The following is a 19,370-nucleotide window of genomic DNA, read 5'->3' as shown; positions in this document are numbered from 1 at the left end:
CATACCGTTGGTAACAATGTGTACCACAACCTCTGACTGTTCACTCTCCCCCTTCAGAATGACTTGCAGCCATTCCGTGACATCCTTGACCCTAGCTTCAGGCAAGCAACATCCATCCTGGAGTCACATTTGTGGACACATAAACGCCTGTCTGTACCCTTTACGATAGAATCCCCTACCTCTAATGTTCCCCCACTCTTTTTTCCTCCCCTACTGTGCAGCTGAGGCACCCGTGGTGCCACTGACCGGGCACTTGCGGCGTTCCCCTGAGAAGCTATCTATCCCAACAGTATCCAAAGTGGAACATCTGTTAGATATGAATTAGGACCAAGGGGACTCCTGCACTTCCTGCCTAGTTCTTCTACTCTGCCTGTGGGGATCACACATTCCCTTTCTACATGAGCAGTGATTACCTGCAGCGTGACAATCTCCCTGTACGTGCTATCCACGATGATCCCAGCCACGCAGATGCTCCACAGTGTCCCCAACCGCCGCCCCAGATCCGAAACGAGGATTTCGAGTAGCTGCAGATGGAGACACTTCCTTCACACGTGTTTGCCCTGGACACTAGATAGTCCCTGACTTCCCATATCGCTCAGGAGGAGCACTCCAAGGTTGTTGAGCAGCCCTGCCTTAATTTACCCTTAATTTATACCCTTAAATTACCCGACAGTTAGATTATTTACACTAGGCAACTTGGTTCCCCCCAAAAAAACTACCAACAATATTAAATAAAACTGTCGACCTTTCCCTTTGCCTTTACTTACCAACCCAGCTACTTGGAGTTGTTCTCTGACAACTGTTATGCACCAAAAGTGGAGCGTTGAAGAAACTTATTATCCAATACAATATTAAAAATTATTTTTTTGTTTCAAGAATCGACATTCCATTTGATTCCAGGCCTTACCATGTTTTGTTTGTCTAATCATTTGATTCCTCCAGTAAACATTCCTTTGTCTTTGTCTCAGCTGTTGTTGCACTTCTAAATCCCAGTGGTCATACTCAAATATTTTCTCTGCTATTTGCTTGATGTAAGTTAGGCTAAATCAGAAACTGGATTCTCTTATAATTCAAATGACTTATTGCAAGTTGCTACAAAATAGTTGCCTATTTAAAGACAAATGCAGCTCAACTGATTTTACCCCATCTTAACACATTTATATTGCAGATGCATGTTTAAGTGTGAATCCCAGGAAAAGTTACAAACTAGTTACTAATCATGTTATCATTCACAAAGTATGAATTTGACTGATTCCTTTCTTAATGTGCCCACTCATTAATTATTATGAGGATTAAGTAACGTTAGTCATTTTAAAACACCATTCCAGGAACCTCCAATTCCCCGCAGGACAGAATCTGCCTCCTCCTTAATCTCATTGTTGTTGTTGACCACTCTTTCTAGTCTCTAGCTCATGAGTGGTGTGATCTGCACAAATTCTACATGTTCTTACCTTCTAAAATATCATAACCCCAAATGACGACTGATGAAGAAGAATGTTATTATCTGTTCAAACTTCATTGACACTCCTCAGATTGAAGACTGCCACCCCACCAGCTGGTCACCTCACTTGATGACAGTCATTATCCTTTCACAGGAGTGCTGTTAATTCCTAAACTCCTATCATGTAGTACATTCTATTAAAGCAACAGATTACGCACAGTGGCGTATAATTTACCTCAGATATCCCTTGACTGTTGACAGGAGACACACCGAATCATGCTGATTTTTTTTCATCTAAGTTTCCCAAATTTATATCATGGTTTCGTCAGTTGATAATATTTATTTATCTTTAAAAAAAAATCCTCAATACTCAGCAACCACATGGACGGCATTCCCATTAACTTTTTTGAAAAATTATGCATATTTATGTCCCTTTAAACTGAGGTAGATTTGCTTTTCAGTGCTTGGAATGGCAAATATATTAATTTATTTATTCTTGATATAAATGTCATAAACAATTATTTCCATGTTTCGTGGTTTCAGATGAATTTATCAGAGACAGCAATGTCGACAGTTGTCTTGGAAGCTGACTACAAATATTAACAAAGACTTTCTCTAGAAAGATAACAAATACAAAACAAATATAGGAATGAATTAATGCCAAAGACTGACTTTTTAAAAAAGAAGGCCAAGCCTTCAGATCAAAATATTACCATTGCTGTCATAAATGTTGCAAAAGTCTGATGCTGCTGTAGTTGATTGATCTCTGTGACCATATGATCCTCCTATTTAGAGAAACAAAGAACACAAGGTCTATTCGGCTTGGAGCCAGATCAGTTCCTTCTGTCCAGATATATGTGGTAATTTAGAAAGAGTAATTATCAAAATTCCGAGGTGGATACAAAATTGGCTTTGTGGCAGGAAACAAAGGGTAATTGTTGATGGGTGTCTTAATGACTGGAGGACTATTTCCAGTGGTATTCCGGGGTTCTCAGTACTGGGTCCACTGCTTTTTGTGGTATATCTTAACGATTTGGACATAAATGTAGGGGGCATGATCAAGAAGTTTGCAGACCAGACGAAGATTGGCTGTTTGATAGTCAGCACGGAGGATAGCTGTAGGCTGCAGGAAGATATTGATGGTCTGGTCAGATGGGGACAAAAGTGACAAAATGGAATTCCAGCCAGTGAAATGCCAGGTGATGCATTTTGGAAGGTCAAACAATACAAAGGAGTACACGATGAATGAGAAAATACTGAGAAGTGTATTGGAAATGAGGGACCTTGGAGTCAATGTCACAGATCCCTGAAGGGAGCAGGACAGGTCGATAAGGTGGTTTCGAAGGCATATGGAATCCCTTCCATTATTAGCCGAGGTAGAGAACATAAGAGCAGGGAGGTTGTGCTGGAACTATATAACTCATTGGTTTGGCCACAACTTGAGTACTGTGTGCAGTTCTGGTCACCTCATTACAGAAAGGATGTAATTGCACTAGATAGGGTACAGAGGAGATTTACAAGGATGTTGCCAGGACTTGGAAAATAGATTTAGGAGGAAAGATTGGATAGGCTGTGGTTATTTTCCTTGGAGCAGAGAAGGCTGAGAGGAGATCTGATTGAAATGTGCAAAATCTTGAGGAGCCCGGCTAGAGTGGAGGTAAAGGATTTATTCGCATTAGCACGGAGGTCAGTGACGAGGGGGCATAGCTTTAAGCTGATTGCTAGAAAATAGAAGGGAGATGAGAAAAACGTTTTTCACCCAGAGGGTGGTAGTGATCTGGACCTCACTGCCTGAAAGAGTAGTTGAGGCAGAGACTCTCAACTCATTGAAAAGTAGCCTGGATATGCTTTTCGCTACTATAATCATCTTGAAAAGAATAAGTACATTAGAGATAGTCAGCACGGTTTTGTGACGGGTAGGTCGTGCCTCACAAACCTTATTGAGTTTTTCGAGAAGGTGACCAAACAGGTGGATGAGGGTAAAGCAGTGGATGTGGTGTATATGGATTTCAGTAAGGCGTTTGATAAGGTTCCCCACGGTAGGCTATTGCAGAAAATACAGAAGTATGGGGTTGAAGGTGATTTAGAGCTTTGGATCAGAAATTGGCTAGCTGAAAGAAGACAGAGGGTGGTGGTTGATGGCAAATGTTCATCCTGGAGTTTAGTTACTAGTGGTGTACCGCAAGGATCTGTTTTGGGGCCACTGCTGTTTGTCATTTTTATAAATGACCTGGAAGAGGGTGCAGAAGGGTGGGTTAGTAAATTTGCAGATGACACTAAGGTCGGTGGAGTTGTGGATAGTGCCGAAGGATGTTGTCGGGTACAGAGAGACATAGATAGGCTGCAGAGCTGGGCTGAGAGATGGCAAATGGAGTTTAATGCGGAAAAGTGTGAGGTGATTCACTTTGGAAGGAGTAACAGGAATGCAGAGTACTGGGCTAATGGGAAGATTCTTGGTAGTGGAGATGAACAGAGAGATCTTGGTGTCCAGGTGCATAAATCCCTGAAGGTTGCTAACCAGGTTAATAGGGCTGTTAAGAAGGCATATGGTGTGTTAACTTTTATTAGTAGGGGGGTCGAGTTTCGGAGCCACGAGGTCATGCTGCAACTGTACAAAACTCTGGTGAGTCCGCACCTGGAGTATTGCGTGCAGTTCTGGTCACCGCATTATAGGAAGGATGTGGAAGCTATGGAAAGGGTGCAGAGGAGATTTACTAGGATGTTGCCTGGTATGGAGGGAAGGTCTTCCGAGGAAAGGCTGAGGGACTTGAGGTTGTTTTCGTTGGAGAGAAGGAGGAGGAGAGGTGACTTAATAGAGACATATAAGATAATCAGAGGGTTAGACAGGGTGGATAGTGAGCGTCTTTTTCCTCGGATGGTGATGGCAAACACGAGGGGACATAGCTTCAAGTTGAGGGGTGATAGATATAGGACAGATAGAGAGGTAGTTTCTTTACTCAGAGAGTAGTATGGGCGTGGAACGCCCTGCCTGCAGCAGTAGTAGATTCGCCAACTTTAAGGGCATTTAAGTGGACATTGGATAGATACATGGATGAAAATGGAATAGTGTAGGTCAGATGGTTTCACAGGTCGGCGCAACATCGAGGGCCGAAGGGCCTGACCTGCGCTGTAATGTTCTAAAATTCTAATAATCTGCAGGCTTAAGAACTAATTGCTGGAAGGTGGGATTGGAATAGGTGGATCCTATTTCGGCTGGCACAGACATGATGGGTCAAAGTGTCCCCTTTCTGTGCCTTAAACATTTTATGTTTCTATGATTCTCTGGTTCTTGGAAGCTTAAAATACTAAATTATTCCTCCTTTCCACTGATATTCGTTCTGTGCTTTTGATCAATCTTTTATATGATAATTCAAATGACATCTTATTCACTGGTCTTTCCGATCTATGTCTGGTTGTTCCCCTTATGTATTCGCTTCCTTGAACGAAAAAAAAACTTGGTCAAAGTAATCAGAGCAAGATTCCACTCAACTCCACAACCAGTCATTTCGTTTTCGCCTTTTTCAACGTCTGGCCCCATTTAAAAATTCTCAGTTCTGAATTTTTAATTTATTACAATGGGGTTCTCCGTTGTGCCTGACCTAACAAGTTACAAATAACGGCTACATATTAATCCAGTATAATGTATTATGGAAGATGTTATAAATATTATTTAAAAAGCACAGAAGGCAACATGGAAGTTTCTTCTCCTTCAAGGCCAGGATTCCTTGAATGTTGCCAGCACAGGCAATGCTTTTTCTTCCCTCCTGTCTCTGAATTCACATTACATTGAACTGCATTTCAGAGTAATGACAACAGACACCATTGCAAACTGTACCAGCAAAGACTCTCAGTTTCCAACTTTTGGGCTTCCGATTCCTTATTATTAAATGTTTTGAATTACCTCTTCCATTAGTTTAACGTGAGGTTCATCTGCTGTCACCGCAGCTCTGTAATTTGGGTGGTGTACACTAAAAGCATGTCCATCGCTTATTTCCTAGGCTCCAAGAGTTAACATGTCACTGTGTGAACACATATCACATCCTTGTCGATAGAAAGCAGTTGTGCAAGCAACGTTTTATCTTCTATTCAACAATGTCAACTATCGTAGACAATTCACCTCAACATTATCAGGGAGCCAAAGCAATTAAGAATAAATGTGTCTCGTGGAATATCAGGAACGAATGTTGTTTTTAAAGATAAATGTTTTCTTCTGCAGATATATTTAATTGATCAATTCAGTTTACACAGTTATTAAACTGCATGATTCTTGTTTAATGAAAGGTGTCATATCAGGTTCAAGCTTCTTTCACGTCAGTTCCTTGAGCGAGAGCAATCACTCTCCTCCTGACTATTTACGAAGTTCATCTCTTCCCCTTTGCTCACAGCTCATTATCTTTTTTGGTTCCTGCTAATTCACTTATGATCCTCAGCTCTCGAACCCCTCTTCCCGTCACTAACAGCTCTCGTGTTTGTCTTTACTCCAACAGGCTATATTCTTCTGGAGCTCCAGTGGTCACCTCTGGTCCATTAACCACTGGATCTTTAAGATGGTCTCAGTTGCTTTGTTTATTAATTAATTTAATAATTGATGTGACTGGATATTTCACCACGCTCTTTAACTGCTCTCTGAACTCGGACTGAGTGGCCACATAAATGAATGTGTTTGTACAGCAACTTAAATTCCGCAGCATATATGCGACATTTGCAAAGATATGAAAAGAATCATCATCTAAGAAATGACCAATACCAAAAATATATAACACATACACCAGCCACAGAACTATGAAGCTGCCCGATATGGTGAAGAGTAAAATCATAGACTTCCTTCTTCTCTCCATTTCAGAGTCACTGTGAATATCTTTCTTGCTCTGACCCCTCAGTCACTGACGAACTCGACTGGTCACTAAAATGTGCCTGAACGTCAGAGCGTTCAGTAACAGAATTAAAATGAATGGTAATAATGGTGTTAAAGCTTTTTCAAACATTCTAAATCCAATCCATCGAGGATCAGTAAAATAACTTCGCTTATTAGAACAACGCCATTCGACATAGTTGATTACCCGTCAAGGTTGATATCGAAAGTAGGTGGGAATATTTTTTAGACAGAACAAAATGCCAGTTGTTGTTAGAACCACAGTTGCAGTTTTCCTGGTGCAATATTTCGATTTCAGCTTCTGGCAACAAATGGCGACAAATCGATCAAATGTGAAAGTGATGGTGAACCAAACGGAACAGTCGATGGCTGCACGGATCAGGACATAGAGAGGGCGACACACAAAGGTGAGATCCAGGAAATTTAATGGGAAGTAATAATCATTGATTCTCCAGAGTATGATCTCAGTGATAATGACCAGTAGATCCGCCGTTGACATGGCCACCAGGTAACGGGTGGTGCAGCTGGAGAGTCCGCAATTTCCCTTGGACAGGATCACAATTGAGACTAAATTAACTGTAAAGGAGAGAAGGGAAAAGTGGCTGTAAATTACTGAAAACATTCTCCGCTCCACAACCCTGGCAGGAAGGGTTTTAGCACCAAAACTGTGTGGATTGGAATCTGGTCAGATCGGGTCCATCACATTAACCTGCTTCCAACCCCAGCACTTCCAGATTTAACAAATCCTGGACGGGGAGGTACAGCAGCCCGTTCACCGGACGCTATTCTACTAGTTAAATACAACATTTTAGAGCCCAAGAATGGGCAGAATGGAGAACTGCACCCGGTCTCCAACCGCTCCCAGTGCAGGAACCCATCCAGGACTCGAATCACCCCCTGGGGTCGTAGAAATTCCTCCCTGATTCGAACCACACCCTCGGATAGGAGACACTAATACGTCTTTGACCACGCCCTTTGATGTCTAAATGAGTTAAATTGAAAAGGGAATTTTCTGAGTCAATGCAAATGTGATCAGAGCATGGGCTTTCATTTCTACAGGAATATCATTAAAAGAAAAGTGTCATAATTATATATTAGAAAGGTGGTGAATGAACACATAAATAATGTGTACTCCTCTGGACGACGCATGATAAAAATATCCAGCGTAACCAGCAGGAGCACGTATTCTTCACAAACCTAATAATAGCAGGGAGATTATAGTTATTGGGATTTCTGTTGTGGCTCCATTATGTCGATAAGAGAAGGATGAGTGTTGAACTAATAGAGGCCTTTGAAATTTAAAAAATGGTTAGAGAGGGAAAACGTGGACCTGATATTCCCACCTTTGCTGGTGACCAGTTCTGCATTTCCTCAAAATAAGATGGTCATCAATAAATACACGATGGAATTCAAGAGAGACCTATTTACTTGCACTGTTGAGAACGTGTAATTGACACCTCTTGGAGTAATTGCAAGGGAAGAAAAAAATAAGAAGAAGCGAGGTTAGTACATGATGGAGACAGGATTGCAATGACATGCTGACAGGATTAGATGAGCTGGAATGAAGAGAGGCTCGTGCAGAGCAGGAAGACAGTCCTAATCTAGTTGTACCGAATGCCCAGATTCTGTGTTGCAAAATCAATAAGTTGTCTATTAACAAGTCACAGTCATCAGTGTTTTTGGTAATATTGAAGAGGATTATTTATTATTGCAGTGCACTTGTGACCAAACGCTTCTCAGGACTGTACTCGGGAAGGAAATTAATCAGCACCTGATGGTGCTTTCAACAACTCGACTGAGAGTAACAGTAAGATGGGGACCCGCACTGAATACAATGACAGATACTCCAGGAAATACATGGTCCCTCGTGTTACATTGTTCACACCAGTTAGTCAGCCACAATCAGGCAATTCCAGAGTGACAGAGACTCCCAGTTATACATGATCGCTGAGGTGAGGTGCTCCACTCCAGTTAGTGCACACATACACTATAATACTGCATTAACAGATAATTGCAGTAATCCTTCCCCTCTGAGATTTTCCTGCTTTGAGCTGTGATTCTACAGAACACAACATTCCACATAATTCAATAAATTTACAATGCAGAGTGTCTTGAGCTGGAAACAGTTGAGACAACAGATTAAAACTGCACAGATAATTCAGGAAATGGTTGCAATTATATTATTGAGTGTGTGTCTGTGTAACTGTAACCATTCGATCGCATTTAATATTATTATTCACATGGTAATGGAAGACACCAGCTCTTACACAGATTTACAAAACCTCATTGGTTGTAGATACTTACCAGGAACGCCAATTACAGCAAGGATCACATAGAATATTTTCCTGACCCATTCAATTGGTCGGTGCATTTTTTGCTTGGAGTGATCGGTCTGTTCGTTCTGCAGATAATATCTCTGAAATAAATTCTGAGGTGACACATTCCCGGTGCATTAACTTTATACCCTCCCGGATCTCGATGGGGATACTGAGGTTGCAAAATTGTTCAAACAGTTTTTCTTAATCTTTGAACAAACAGATTACGACAGCTGTGTTAATCCCCTGTTGATTGAATATATTTTCCACTAAAATTGAAGTGGACCCATCCCCACCCCCACCCCCAACCACTAGACTGGACAAATCTGATCACAATATGCAACTAATCATTACTGGAAGCTGGGTTAAACAAAAATAAAGGCAGTCCTAGAAAAATCATGAGTCCAGACTGTGGATGTCATGTTGTTTTAGTGATGGTCTCCAGTCTGCATGACCATTCAGAAATTAAATTCCTAACGTGAGAGAAGCCTATAACGGATGTTCGCCCATACTATTCTCTTTATCTGTGAAATTCCGTTCAAAAATTCGTATATTCAAATAAAAAGGAGTATAGAATGGTTGCAACACAGCAGTTGTCCATTTGGTCTGTCTTGACCATGTCGGCTCTCTGCACGGGCAGCTCAGCTCATCTCACTCCTACATCTCCTCCTCACGGACCTGCACTGTTTTTTTCTCTTCCGTTGTTCATTCAGTTCGTTTCGGATTGATTTTGGCTTCACGACACTCTCAGACAGTTCATATCATATCCTAAACACGTGCTTTGGAAACATACGTTTTCCCTCATGTCGCCATTGATTCTTTTGTCAATCCCTTAAACCTGTGTAATTTGGTTTTGGCCAGGTTTGTCAATGAGAACAGTTTCTCTCTATCTGCTCTGTTTAAACAGCCCATGGTTTGGAACAACTCTATCAAACTCTCTCTCAATTTCCTCTTGAAGGAGAACAACCCCGATTCTCTAATTGATCGGCATAAAACATCTGTCAACCCTGGCATTTTCTCTTGAACATTTTCTGCACCCCTGATAAAGTCTATGCATTGTTCCTCAAGGTGTGGTGCCCAGCACTGGACACAATTGCAGGATTTTCAATATTGTTCTCTCCCTCACATTGTCCGAGCTACTCTGTTTCCCTTTTCAACCTCTTTATCCGATACATCGATGATTGTGGCTGTGACAAACCCTTGTTCACATCGAGCTCGAAGAATTAATCAAATTTGCATTTAAATATCTGAACCTCCCTCGCCTGAAAACGGTCCATCTGTCACTCCTCACTTCTCTTCCACGAATTTCCTCCCTCATTATAAGTGGACAGACTTTGCATCAATATTTACTACGATCCACCAACTTCCACAGTTATCTTGACCACACCTCCTCCAACTCCACTTTGCATTAATAATAACTTCCATTCTCTCTGTTTCCTCATCGCCTTTTGTTTGTTTAAACGATGTCATCTTTCATACCAGAGCTTCTGCAATCTCTTCATTTCACATTAACCGTACATTCCTCACATTAGTTTTGCAGAAGCCTCAGCTTTATCTGTTCCATTACCGGAGAGACTGTCCTCGCCTCCTTCCCTACCTTCCATAACCATGATATTAATTCACTTATTCTCACTTTCCATTCCAACCGCCTCCAGCTTCAACACATCATCCTCCTCCATTTTCCCCAATGCCAACTAAAATCGCTACAAAATATCTGTATTCATTCTTCCGTCACATCGAAGATGTGGTTTGCTTGCCCGCAGCTCCTTTCCATGAAAGTGCAAGAGTTGCAACAGATTTCCTTTCACCTATGATGATAAGGTCATTAGAAATAAAAGTGGGAGGAGGCCATTCAGCCCCGAGATCATGTTCTGCCATTCAATACCATAATGGCTGATCTGAACATGGCTGTAATTCCAATTTCCTGCCAGACAACAGTAAGTCTTCACTCCCTCGTAAATGAAAAGTCAGTCTAAATCAGCCTTAAATATATTTAATGATCCAGACTCCACCGACTTCTGGGTGAGTGAGTTCTAAATGTGATGGCACTTTCAAGAGAAGAAATTCCTCCTCATCACCATGTTAATTGGGAGACCGCTTATTCATAAACAGTAGAGACTGTGCTGAGCTCAGGACCGGGACGGGCATCAATTAACACACATCTGGACAGAGACTGAGGTAGCAAGGTGAAGGCAGTTCCTTCTTGCTCCTTGAATGTAGGCATTGCTGGCGAGGCTGGGATTAGTTAACCATCTTTAGCTTCTCTTGGGAACGTGGTGGAGAGCCACCTTCCTGAAACGCTGGACTCCATCTGCTTTAGGTACACCCGCAGTACAATTAGAAAGGAAGTTCCAGGATTTTGACCAAGCAATAATGAAGAAATGACGATGTCGTTCCAACTCAGGATGTCTGTGTCTTGGAGGGAACATTCAGGTGTTCATGTTTCCATGCGTCTGCCACCCTTATCCTTTTAGGTGTTAGCTGTCTCGTGCTTGAAAGGAGCTGTCGAAATAAATTTAGTAACTTTCTGCGGTGTGATGTTATGTACGGTGCACACTTCCAGCCACTGTGTGCTGGTGGTGGAAGGCGTTAAGTGTTAGTATGGTGCATCGGAGGCACATCAAGTAAGCCCATTTGCTTGGATCCTACTGAGGCGCTTGAGTTTTGTTGGCGGCAGCACAGAACCAGGAAAGTGGAGTGTATTCCATTATTCCTGACTTATGCCTTGTAGATGGCGGATGTAAAAGTCAGTGAGTTATTTGTTGCCTAAATCCCAGCATCTGATCTTCTCTGGAGCAACAATATTTATTTGGCTGGCCCAGTTAAATTTCTGATCAAAGGTAATGCCTGTGAAATTAATAATGTGGTAATTGGGGAGTGACCACGACGGTTAATATCAAGGGGAGGTGGTTAGATTCTCTCTTGTTGAACAAGGGCATTTCATGGCAACTGTGTATTGCGATTTTTAGTTGCCTTTCATCAGCCGAAATCTGATGCAAACAATGCAAAAAATGCGGTGTTTTTTGTGGGAATGAAAGAAGACAGTTTCAGTTTGTCCGTCATTCATCCAGAGAAAATTTCATCTCATCCTGGCCTCAATCTTTGACCGAATAATTGAAAGAGGCAAATCACACGGTAGTTGGGTTAAGTATAAAACATTGTTGGTCTATTTGTTGAAACAAGCCACGAGCTTCATGATTGACTCTGATAATTTCGAATAGATACATTGTAATGATCAGGAGAACAAGGAAAATAGACAGAGTTCAATTATATATGGACAAGAGGAGGGGTCATTGGATCTGATCCAGGCTCTTCAATTCCAGATCAATGCTTAGTTACATGTTTTAAAGGGGACGGCACAATATGGATAGTTATGTTGCTGTGTCTCGAACCTTGGGGTATTCAAGGCTTAATCTTGAGAATTCGATGAACCATCTCTTCCTACTACATGCAGAGACATCCGAGTAACAGGGGGAATGCAGAATGGGTGTGCGGGGGTTCGGGCTAATGGGAGGGCCAACCTTGCCTTCTTGTTGATGGAACTGCAGCTCGAGTGTCCAGTTGGTAGGTGATGGAGGAAGCTGTTAGCAGCACAGCTCTTACTCAGAGTTCTGGAAGTGATTGACAACAGATTGCAGAGTTCCACGGAAAGTAAGTAATACAATTCCAGCCCCAGGATATCATTGTATCTTCTGGGTCACCTAAACACAGCAGCAAGAAACCTCTAACCCCGAGGACTATGTCAGTTGGCTGTAAATGCAAAGCTGTCACAGATTTCACATTTATAACAAACAGAAACTAAAGACGTGGATTCACTGGTGAATCAGATTCAATCCTTTGTCAGTACAAATATCTTCCTATTTCAATAATTTCGCTTCCCTTCTCGAGAAGGTCTATTTTCCCTCCTAATTTTACATGTTGTTCCCAAATATTTATGTGATTTTATGTTCGATTTCTCACAATATCAGGATGGATCAGTTCTACACTTCCGAACTTGGCATTCAACAAAGCCCCCAAAAATCTTCAAGGCAAATCTTCCAGCAAAAGCAACCCACGCCCTTCTGCCTATCCCACACGATAATTACAATTATTGCAGAGTTTTACTTTGCGGTGAGTAGGTTCCTTGATCGTTTGAATTTCCCTGAAGGAGGGACTCATCGCCTCATAGAATATTTCGTTCACCTGCCCTGCACGGCCTGAAGTCAGACAAATCCCTCGCCCTGACAGAGATCAACAAAGGAGCATGAAACATCGCAATTACAAGATCTGATCCTGGGAAGGTGCAAAATGCAGGACCATTATGTTAATTTGGTAAAAGTGCATCTGTCAAAGGATAAATCAGCAACTGGTCTTACTTCCACATAAGTTTATTCACAATAATCCATGCAGCATAAGTGCAGACTACATTTCCCTTCGAGAGTCCAGCTCCCTGTCCCCCTCTCCAGGTTTGAACTTGTACATCCATAAGTACCCTTATCTTTCCACAATTAGTATCAGCTGCTCTTAATCACGATTAGAACAAGCAGCTATACATACTCAATTGATAAATCATTTGCAACATTGGCTCATTAGCAGCATTTTGTTATCAGTCCATCAATGTGTCCATTGTACATTATTATTTTTCTTGTGATTCCTGTTCGAATATACAAGCTACATGTGAGCATTTCAGCTCCTGTTCGAAGACCATAACTGCTCTTCACATGTCCTGCATTGCATGAATGCACAACCTCTGGATTGTCATTCAAAACTTACCCTGAAATCTAACGCTACGGCACTCACTCACACAGCGACATACACAAACCACTTAAGGAAAGTACAGTTGAATAGAATAGTGCACTTTTACAGCTTATATTAAAAATAATAGTTCATAAGTCACATGGCTCGTTCTCGAAAAGCCACGTTGCAGACTTTATGAAAAAGGCGCCTTCAGTCCTGAAGTGCAGCTGAGCTAAGTTCAACAGTCAGAATCACGTGCTGAAGTGGCTGTCAGGATTCTCTTGAAGAGATAGAATTTCTGCAGGCCACAAACTTGATTGCTTGCAGTCTCGCTACCACGAGGTCAGTTTGCAGCACCAGTGGATTCGAAGTAGAACAGGCTTGGAGACCTCATGCTACAGCGTTCAATTATTTAGGCCAGATTTTTCAGCCCTTTTTGTTGTTGCTGTTGTGACTTTCTTCAGAAAGCACTGAAAGAATAAAAAGAAACCAACATGGCTAGTTTATCATGTGAATTATCACATTTCCCTTTCCAAATATGATGTGGGAATTAGTGTGATGATGCATTATATGGCTCATTGCTTGATTACTAACTTTGTTTCAGTAAGACCCATTCAGTTCAGGATTGCCTTTAGTTTTGGAGATACAGCACTGAAACAGGCCCTTCAGCCCACCGACCATCAACCACCCATTTATACTCATCCTGCACTAATTCCATATTTCTACCACATCCACACCTGTTCCTATATTTCCCTACCACTAACTATACTAGGGGAAATTTATAATGTACAATTTACCTGTCAACCTGCAAGTTTTATGGCTTGTGGGATGAAACCGGAGCACCCGGAGGAAATCCACGCAGACACAGGGAGAACTTGCAAACTCCACACAGGCAGTACCCAGAATTGAACCCGGGTCGCTGGAGCTGTGAGGTTGCGGTGCTAACCACTGCGCCACTGTGCCGCCTCTTGGATTGCCTCAGGATACGGGGAGTTGCCACTTCTTAGGATGGAATATATCACTTTGTCCTTGAGAGGCAGTATGGCTGTTTAGAAATTCACTGATCTGGTCAGATGACCTTTGGTGGCCATTATTTGCGGCTCGTGTGGTCCATTTGAAAAGAAAAGTCACTTACACAATGCTGCACACTCAGTGAAATTCTATATTAAAGGATATGAATTTGACATGGTTCTACTGGGCAGGGCAATAATATTTGCCAACATACTTTCCACTGCAATGGGGAAAGAAGCAGGTTAAGCCAGACCGTAGAGTATGGAGCGGCAAGAAACTGGTGACCTGCAGCGAAATGGTCGCCGATCACAACCATGGCAACTTACATGAACAAAGCACTACACACATCCAGACATCTTAGAAGACATAATGGAGCAGGTTAAAACAGCGTTACATCAAGCACGAGTGGAAAAGTATAGAGAGTGCGAGATTGATAAGCACATAGTGAGAGATATCGACTTCCAGACGGGTTCTGAAGGCAAGAAGAGTGTTGAAATGGTCTAGAGCTGGAATTGACGATGCCCTGGGTACAGTTTATTGGGGAAAAACCTGCTGACGGCGCAGCAGAAACAGTGGTGCATAACAAATACTGTTCGACAACAGATGACAAGGGAGGAGTGGAGAAATTTCACAGCGAAAAATAACTTGGCAGATTGTTGTGATTGACAGGGTGTCATCTATAACAGGATCGATATGTTCGTCCACTGTTCTTCAAATTGTTTCAGTGGAGCAATGAGGACAGGAGGAACTTGGTGGAACGGTACTGGACATGGATTTGGCTCTTATTCCTGGTCTGGATTTGAGCTGTGGCATTCGGCATACCTAATGTTTAGGCTGTGCTCCTGATTTGGTCGTGGGTAGACAAAAAATGGATTCGGAGACAGAGATAGTAGAATTGACCAGGAACAAAGCCTGGTCATGTGACCCTGGCTTACTCGTTGTTGTGTAACTTCTGCTGGCTGTTGTTTGATTGGCTCCTGGCTTTGTGATCAGATTTCCTCCCTGGTTGCCATTCATGAGCTTCAATAAACGTGGGCAGTAGCTGGTTCTGACAGCTGACACAGTGAGTATGATTCCTCCATATAAATAGAAGAAAACTAACAGCGTAGAATGTGGGAAGTCGGCCAGGAGTGTGTTTGAACATTCAAATCTGGAGATGGCAAAGGCACAGATGAGTTCTCAGCAGCATTTAAGGTGAAACGGGGTAAGAGGAATGTGTCATTGAGATGGTGCAGGCTTGTGGGTTGTAAGCTCATGTCGAGGTCAACTATATGACTAAGGTGAGAAAAAATATGGTTCAGTCTCAGACAGTTTCCAGGAAAAGGAATTCTGGCTAGAGAGTAAAGTTTGTGGCAAGTAACAAAGTAAATGGCTTCAGCCTTTCCAATATTTAATTGAAGGACATTGCTGTTCACTCAGTGCCAGATTTCTGACAAGCCGTGTGACAATCCAGAGACAACTGAGGAACGAGAGATGTGAAGGTGAGGTAGAGATTGGTGTCTTCAGCACCAATATTGAAACTGACATTCTGTTTCTGGGTGATGTCACTGGAAGACAGAATGTAACTGAGAAATAGAACCTTCGGGATAAACAGAGACGTTGCTGCAGAAATTGGATTAGAATCTAATGATGGTGATATTCTGGCAATGATTATAATGATAAGAATGGAAGCAGAGGATTGCAGTTCCAGACATGGTGGAGAGAGTTGGAGGATTGACTGATCAACTCAGTCCATTGCTGCGGAGTGGACGAGAACTCGAGGAGGAAAAGTTAATGTTTATTTCAGTCACACAGGATGCCATTTATGATTTTGATAAGAGCTGACATGATACTGTGACAGTGACGGATGTCTGATTGGAGGACTTCAATCGTGGAGTTCTGGAAAAGATAGGCACATATTAAGGAGGCAACAAGAAAAGGAAAGAGCTTGGGGTTGAAACTGAGTTCGGAAATCGATTAAAGAAAGGGTTATAAAATAACAACAAAAAGTGCTGGAAATACTCAGCAGGTCTGGCAGCACCTGTGAAAAGAGTAGCAGAGTGAAAGTTTCAGGTCAGTGAGCTTTCATCAGAAATGGCAAAGGTTAGGAATGTGACAGGTCTTAAGCAAATAAAGCTGGAGTAGGGCAAAAGAGAACAAAATGGAAGGTGTTGATCGGCCAGAGGGTCACAGAGAATAACTGACAAGGAAGTCATGGGGCAAAGGCAAAGGCAACGAAGATGTGCTAATGGTGTGGTGAAAGACAGCACGTTAGCGCAGAGACGGTGTTAACTGACTGAATAATGAAAGCTCTAGCCAAAAGCACAAACATGAGTAAAATCATTGGGCAGCCACATGATGAAAAAAATGAATGATGTAACAAAGTAATGCCACATAATTTAAAAATGAAAGGTAAGGCTAAAAATAAAATCAATGGGGGCTAGTCATGCTCTTAAATTATTGAACTCAATGTTCAGTCCAGTTGCCTGTAGCTTGCCTAATTAGTAAATGAGATGCTGTTCTCCAGCTTGCGTTGATGTTCACTGGAACAATGCAGTAAACCCAAGTCAGAGATGTGGGAATGACAGCAGGGGTATGTGTTGAAATAGCAAGCGACAGGAACATCGGAGTTATGTTTCTGGACTGAGTGGAGGTGTTTGGAAATGTGGTCACCTAATCCACGTTTCATCTCCCCAGTGTAGAGGAGACCGCATTGTGAGCAGCGAGTAGAGCATACTAAATTGAAAGATGTCCTCGGTTGAGGAAAAACGAAAATATGTTAGAGGCGCTGTTGTGGAAGGTTGCATCATCAGAGCGGATGTGTCGGAGAAGGAGAAACTGTGAGAATGAAATGGAGTCCTTACAGGAGGCAGGGTGTGGAAAAATGTTCGCTGGGTCTAATACCATTCTCTCTATTCTGTTTCAATGATTCTGGGAAATGCTTAAATCCCTGAATCAAAGGAAAGGACAAGAAAATGGAGATTTATGATCCCATGTACTTTGTTTCACTCTGATATTTTGTGTTTAGCTTAATTCGTTGCCTGATAATTTTCAGTTATTCCAATTTGCTTGCAATGTTAATTGACCTTATAAATTTACTTGGTTCAAAAGAGAATTAAACAAATAAGACAATAACAGGAATCTTTGGATATTAAATATAAGAAAGTTTAGGAACGCAAAGACATAATTCATAAAGATAGGATAATGACATTTACAGCTTTCGGCAGTTTCATGGTCTGTTGAAGTACAGATCACTTTCAAGCTCTCAGGTCTCTGCTCTTGATATCGAACCCGCTTGCAGGAATAAAATGTGGTGCATGCTCCGGAAAGTTCAGAGTCTGTCCAACACAGAAACCTGCTGGAACCCTCGTTGTTATCCCTTAGATCACCATCATGCATGTCACAGTTAGCGTATTGATGACTGAATGTTTAGTATTAGCTGTTGTTTGGTAAACTTAGTTAGTTCTTAATTGCATCTTCCAGTTGATAACACCAGGTTTGCATCGGCAGCAATGTGTTATCCATGAAGAACATAGTTTTCTTTACCCTACTGGTTTCAATCTCATGCAAAGCAACTCGATATTCATAAGACAGACTCTGACAGTAACTTATCAGAGTTCAGAAACATTCCAATTTCATAAGAAATTGAACTTTTCCGAAACTTTCAACTTAAACACTTGTTATTAATTATTCTGTTCTTTTGGGCCTCCTCATCTCGAGAGACAATGGATACGCGCCTGGAGGTGGTCAGTGGTTTGTGAAGCAGCGCCTGGAGTGGCTATCATGGCCATTTCTAGAGCGACAGGCTCTTCCACAGGTGCTGCAGCGAAATTTGTTTGTCGGGGCTGTTGCACAGTTGGCTCTCCCCTTGCGCCTCTGTCTTTTTTCCTGCCAACTACTAAGTCTCTTTGACTCGCCACATTTTAGCCCTGTCTTTATGGCTGCCCGCCAGCTCTGGAGAACGCTGGCAACTGACTCCCACGACTTGTGATCAATGTCACAGGATTTCATGTCGCGTTTGCAGTTGTCTTTAAAGCGGAGACATGGACGGCCGGTGGGTCTGATACCAGTGGCGAGCTCGCTGTAAAATGTGTCTTTGGGGATCCTGCCATCTTCCATGCGGCTCACATGGCCAAGCCATTTCAAGCGCCGCTGACTCAGTAGTGTGTACAATCTGGGGATGTTGGCCGCCTCGAGGACTTCTGTGTTGGTGATACGGTCCTGCCACCTAATGCTACCTGATGTTATTAATTAAGACTTTAAATAAATAGACAGGCTTTCTAATATATTTATCCTATACATCAATGCACTCATTATAACTTAATCATGTTTCATTACTTTTATAAACATGAATGACTAGTACTTTATGCAGCAGACAACACAGAATAGAAAATGCAGAGTATTGAACGGCTGAAAAGACAAATGTTAATCTTAAAATGGCTTCCTTGACCTTATTCGTTATAAAAGCGAGCACAGTGTCACGTGGGCGGCACAGTAGCGCAGTGATTAGCACGACAGCCTCACAGCTCCAGGGTTGCGGGTTCGTTTCTGGGTACCATGTGTGTGGAGTTTGCAAGTTCTCCCTATGAGTATATCGGCTTTCACTGGGTGTTCCGGTTTCCTCCCTCAGCCATAGACTTGCAGGTCGGTAGATAAATTGGCCATTGTAAATTGCTCCTAATTACAGCAACAACATACTTACATTTGCCACGGAAAATACCATGTAAGCTAACTCCAGCAAATATTACTCATATTACATGCAGCTGATGTCACTTGAGCGAATCGCAGAGTATATGAACTCAACAGTACACAGAAAATATTACTTCGACTGGTCACAGCAAATATTACTTAAAATGACCATAGAAAATGCCACTTAAAGTGGAAACAGAAAACAACACTTAAACTAGACACTAGAAATGTCACATAACATTTTCACAGCAAATTTCAGTTAACATGAGCACAGCAAATATCACTTAAAATGGATACAGCAAATATCAGCTAAACTGGAAGAACCAAATATGATTGAAACGGTCAC

The 19,370-nt window shown here is 42.0% G+C and overlaps 1 pseudogene; it reads right to left on the bottom strand.

Moving 5' to 3' along the window:
* Positions 1-5,994: 5,994 nt before the first annotated feature.
* LOC137381220 (probable G-protein coupled receptor 139) lies at positions 5,995-8,685 on the bottom strand (annotated as a pseudogene).
* Positions 8,686-19,370: the final 10,685 nt, after the last annotated feature.

Source organism: Heterodontus francisci, chromosome 21 (assembly GCF_036365525.1).
Source record: "Heterodontus francisci isolate sHetFra1 chromosome 21, sHetFra1.hap1, whole genome shotgun sequence".
In the NCBI taxonomy this organism is placed as follows: domain Eukaryota; kingdom Metazoa; phylum Chordata; class Chondrichthyes; order Heterodontiformes; family Heterodontidae; genus Heterodontus; species Heterodontus francisci.
This window is presented reverse-complemented; position numbering and strand designations above follow the sequence as displayed.